Source organism: Nilaparvata lugens, chromosome X, assembly GCF_014356525.2.
Source record: "Nilaparvata lugens isolate BPH chromosome X, ASM1435652v1, whole genome shotgun sequence".
Classification (NCBI taxonomy): Eukaryota; Metazoa; Arthropoda; class Insecta; order Hemiptera; family Delphacidae; genus Nilaparvata; species Nilaparvata lugens.
This window is the reverse complement of record NC_052518.1, coordinates 33,364,372-33,370,095: the sequence shown is the minus strand read 5'-3', so window position 1 is coordinate 33,370,095 and position 5,724 is coordinate 33,364,372. Positions and strand designations below refer to the sequence as shown.

The window sequence follows — 5,724 nt, the reverse complement described above, 5'->3', positions numbered from 1 at the left end:
ACAGTTAGCAGAAAAAGGATGGACAAATCTACAATATTTAACTTTTGTGAGAGATTATGAAAAATTAGGTTCTTGCTTCCATGTTGAAGGATCTAACATTGATTTGAATTATAAAATTAGAATCATGGGTTTTATTGGGGCGTAGAATAAATTCTAGCAGGTGAAGTCTCATGCTGAGTTCTAGACGAGATTTTTTTTTTCGTCTTCTAACACATGGATGCTATTCGAAAAATGATCGTGTGTGGGATACTTACAATCTGATAACGATCTGGGAGCACGTGTTGTTGGGGAGAAATTCGAATTTTTTTTTTTCGCCTTGTACCACGCTCTCGCTCGCACGTGCCTGGAACAGAGAGAGAAACGTATGCTATATAAACAGAAGTGATGAGAGGAAAATGTAGGGAGAGGAAAATGATGAGAGGAAGAAGCAGATGAAGAGGAAGTTGGTGTTTGGGGCACGACCCTGAGGTTGGCGGGGGAGAGGAGGAGGAGTCAATCTGCTCACAAACAAAGGTCAGTTTCAACAAATATTATTAACTTGTATGTGTACAGATTTTTTTATAAAACAATCGATCATTGGAAAAAAAAATCTGTACACATACAAGTCTTTGATTATTATTATTTGATAGCAAAGAATTATTGTTTAAAGTAATCACTCATGCATAAATTATTTGATCTGAATATTATTTGAACTGATTAGAGATACAATTGGATTACAAGATATTAGTGTTAAAAGTAATCGCTCATGCATAAATTATTTGATAGCAAGGAAATATTATTTGAACTGATTAGAGATACAATTGAATTACAAGATATTAGTGTTAAAAGTAATCGCTCATGCATAAATTATTTGATAGCAAGGAAATATTATTTGAACTGATTGGAGATACAATTGGATTACAAGATATTAGTGTTAAAAGTAATCGCTCATGCATAAATTATTTGATAGCAAGGAAATATTATTTGAACTGATTAGAGATACAATTGAATTACAAGATATTAGTGTTGGCAGATTCTGCAATTACTCACTTTGAGATTGTGTAGTGAATCTATTGATCAAGTTCTCTAGTATGATTTGACAAATCTGATCTGATGATAATCTGAAACAAATAAGACACTTATCAAATATTTTTCAACAGAAACGTGCTGCAGTGGAGAACAAGTCATCACTTGTCACCCTGATGAAGGAAGTGCAGAGGGCAGAGGAGGATGAGAGGAGGGAGATGGACTCTGTTCAACTCATCAATCAGCCTGCACCCAAACCCTGGGTGCCACTGAGAGAGTTGAAAGAGGATGTACCCTACCCCATTATCAGCGCAAGGGAGCATACCAATAAACACGGTCGGTGTGTAATTTTAAAAATAAGGAATGCAGGAAGCAAATCTACCTCAAAGATTTGCTTCCTGCATTAGCAGAGAAAAAATAGAACATTTTAACATCAACTGTAAAAATTATGTGTTGGTAGTAACACATAAGTCGGTAAATTGGTCGGATATAAAAATTGTTAAAGCTTAACAATTTTTATATCTGTATACATATGACCTATGTGTTACGAATTGTATGTATGTGTGCATATTTGATAAAAAATTGTTTTCAATTCTTACCTGTTGTTGACGATGTTGATAAGTTTGTAATGAATATCACACAGAAGAAATGCTTCAGCTGCTCTGTTGTGAATGATAATTTAAATAAGGTGAGCAGGTCTTTTATAGTTTGTTGTGAGCATGCTCAGTAGACTTACCGCTAGAGGCACACAGCTGTGCAGGCAAGCGCTCGCCCCCTCCTTCTCGTGCTCCCACAGATGTGGGTGGGCGCACCTCCCCCTTTTCAAATCACATTCACCTTTTCAGATTCTTATCTATATTCTTATCATTCAAGCAATGTTATAAGCACATAGCAATCTGATACATGCATAAATCTTGTAAAAGGTTGACATATTATGAGAGAGAGTGAACGATATGTTGTTTCAGTCTACACCTCTGTGATTGATTGTATAAACACTTGTGTGAGAGAGAGAAGTACAGACCTATAGTTTTCACCCTAGACATTTTTGACTATATCGATAAATCTTGAAAAAGGTTGTTTGAAGTAACTTTAACGACTAAACACTTGTCACATAAATCGATTTTTTCATGTAACGGTTTTCGATGTAGGAGTTAATGGGGTTAGCAAGGGACCTCACAGGGAGCAGAGTAATATGGATTCACTTTAATCTGTCACCATAGCATTAGATGTAGAAATATGGATTCACTTCAATTTGTCAGTATAGCATTAGATGTAGAAATATGAATTCACTTCAATTTGTCAGTATAGCATTAGATGTAGAAATATGAATTCACTTCAATTTGTCAGTATAGCATTAGATGTAGAAATATGAATTCACTTCAATTTGTCAGTATAGCATTAGATGTAGAAATATGAATTCACTTCAATTTGTCAGTATAGCATTAGATGTAGAAATATGAATTCACTTCAATTTGTCAGTATAGCATTAGATGTAGAAATATGAATTCACTTCAATTTGTCAGTATAGCATTAGATGTAGAAATATGAATTCACTTCAATTTGTCAGTATAGCATTAGATGTAGAAATATGAATTCACTTCAATTTGTCAGTATAGCATTAGATGTAGAAATATGAATTCACTTCAATTTGTCAGTATAGCATTAGATGTAGAAATATGAATTCACTTCAATTTGTCAGTATAGCATTAGATGTAGAAATATGGATTCACTTTAATCTGTCACCAAGGGAATTTTTCCCTCTCATCTATACTGGGAGAGAATTTCTCAATTGATTCTTATCTCCTTTCGGAAAGGGTGCGGGAAAGAGATGTCATGAGTAAAAGAAGGAGATCTCTTGAACCTGTCATCAATCCATTGGAGCGAAATGGATTCACTTCAATTTGTCAGTATAGCATTAGATGTAGAAATATGAATTCACTTTAATTTGACACCAAAGGAATTTTTCCCTCTCATCTATACTGGGAGAGAATTTCTCAATTGATTCTTATCTCCTTTCCTTTCGGAAAGGGGGAAGGGGAAATCTATTTTTAGAAAGAGAGAGAAAGATATATCTCCCTCTCTCTCTCTCCCCCTCACCTCCACTGGACAGGGGGAGGGGGAAATCTATTTTTAGAACACCCCCCGCCCTACAGGCGGGGGGAAGGGGTGGAGGGATGGACGAGGGGGGAGAGGGGGGAGGGGGATCTCGAGCAAAAAAGCTTCCTTGAAATCTTGAACCTTCTCTACTGGTTCTTTTCATATTTTGATAAAAGGTATCAGCAGGTTGTTATTGACTCCCACTTGTATGAGTATCATTCTGATTGGATGAGAACAAGAAGTGGGGTCCCCCAGGGATCAGTGCTCGGCCCCCTGCTTTTTGTTCTCTATATAAATGACTTGCCTTCCTACCTTGATCCAGCTAGGAGTGTTATGTATGCGGACGATGTAAGCATCTTACTGAAAAGCAATAGCCAGCCAAATGCTGAACTAGAGAGCAAAACAGCCCTTATTAAATTACAAAAATGGCTATCAGCCAATATGTTGATTTTGAATAAGGATAAAACTAAAGAAATACCTTTCCGAACTACTAAAGAAGGCAGCTTGAAAATTGATGGTCATAAAATAGAATCTGTAAATAGTATAAGAGTACTTGGGGTGGTGATTGACTCTGATCTTTCTTGGAGACCCCATCTGGATAGCCTGAAAACAAAACTAATCTCAGCAATTTTTGTTCTGAGAAACCTGAAAACTTCTCTTGATTCAATGGCTCTGAAGAGTGTATATTTCGCTTTGTTCCACTCCCATTTAAACTATGGAATAATTTTTTGGGGAAATTCTAGTAGTGTAGTGGAAGTGTTCAGATTGCAGAAGTGGGCATTGAGGGTGATGATGGGAGAATCAATTAGAACAAGTTGTCGGCCCTACTTTAAAGCACTTGGTATTCTACCACTCCCAAGTCAATATATCCTAGAAACAGTCTGCTTTATAAAGAAACACATAAACGAATTAAATACAGGCGAAACATTTCATCAATATCCAACCAGATTCAGAAATAATTTAAGAGAAGATGCTCATCAAAGTGCTATGTATGAGAGAGGTGTAAGAAGTTCAGGTATCCGGATGTACAACATATTGCCCTCTCACATAAAAGATACTTCTGGAAAGGTTTTCAGATTTTTATTAAAAAAAGAGTTGCTGTCCATTTGCGCTTACTCAGTGGAGGAGTATAGAAATTATTATAAACCTCAAAATGGAGGTTTACGTAGGTAGATGATAACATTTTATGTTTGACTAATGAAAAATTGACATATCCTTATACCCCTTTATCAGGTGGTCAGTGGATGAAAATAAATAAATAAATAAATAAAAAATAAATTGTCGTGAATGGAGTCAATATCCTCAATACATTATCACTCAAAATTTGGTGTTTCATTCGCACACCAATCCAGAAGGATGTGAGAGAATATTCTTCAAACTTCATTTTAAGCACAGAGTCACCTTGGAGATCAGTGAGGTTTTCTTCACTCATTGATTGAGAATTTAAATAGGTTTTGAATCCATGCCAAACCATTCAAGTTTATATTTATATTAAATAAACAAGCTATATTTATATTTATACAAATATTTTCCGAAACTACTTTTGAGGATTTCTAAATTTTCAAAAACGTATTTCTTCTCATTGGCTGGAGTTAGATACATTTGTATGAAATTTTGGATACATTTCTTCAGTGATAATCTTTAGACACGGAATAAGTATACAGTGTGTTATACACGGAATAAGCAATAAGTAGTGTTTCTTTCATCTGTGCTTTAGATTAGGAAATAGCTCCAAGTTGTCATTTTTGAAACCGCTCTCATACAAACTTAGCTTCTTCACAAAGCTTTCCATCATTTCAGTCCATTGCAGAATGTTTTCATCTTTTCTCTGCAAAGACTTGGCTAGGACATATATTTTCTCAAAGATATCCACCATGCATGCTAATTGCAGCAAAAAATCTGAGTTGGTGAAGAACTTTCATTTTTGGTGGTTTTTCCCAAGCAAAAGTATAAGGACTTCATGTATGAGCTCAAATATTCTAGTTGAAGCCTTTCCTTTTGATAGCAAGCGAGCTTCAGTAAGAAACAGTAGAGCTGTGTGTTCTGAGCCCATGTCTTCACAGAGAATCCTAGAAACTCATGACTTCATGCCCTTTAATGTTTTTGGTACACCTTTTTATTATTATTTAAATTGGATAATCTTTTTCAATATAATTGTTGAGATCTCATAATGATCTTAACAACTCATAACTCGCTTATTGGACCACTTAAAAATTTCAGTTTTTCTCACCTTGATCTTAACAATCATTTATTAAAAAATATTATCCAATTTGAATAATAAAAAAAGTGTACTGAACAGCCTTAATGAGATTGACTGTTTCAACGACCACATGTAGAACTCCATCAAGTTCAAGAGTCATACCTTTTGCAGCTAAAGTAGCCTCCCTATGAATTATACAGTGTGTCCATCTAGCTTCTGGTGCTACCTTTTTGATCAACCCTCGAAGTCCAGTGTACTTTCCTGACATAGCCCGACCTCCATCAGTACAAATTCCTACACATTTGCTCCAATACATGTCAATGTCCTTCAAAAATGTATCAATCATTTGAAAAATGCTTTCACTGGTATGTGGGTGAGTGGTGGGGGGCTTCGGGAAAGTCATTATTTTTTCTCTCCCTTCA

The 5,724-nt window shown here is 35.5% G+C and overlaps 1 long non-coding RNA gene across 1 annotated transcript; it reads right to left on the bottom strand.

The window, feature by feature from the left end:
* Positions 1-292: 292 nt before the first annotated feature.
* On the bottom strand, positions 293-2,212 carry LOC120354974. Its single transcript, XR_005573347.1, has 3 exons — positions 1,605-2,212; positions 1,030-1,100; positions 293-343 (listed from the first exon to the last, which is right to left on the bottom strand). It is a non-coding gene; the product is annotated as an uncharacterized LOC120354974 (long non-coding RNA).
* Between the last annotated feature and the right edge of the window lie 3,512 nt (positions 2,213-5,724).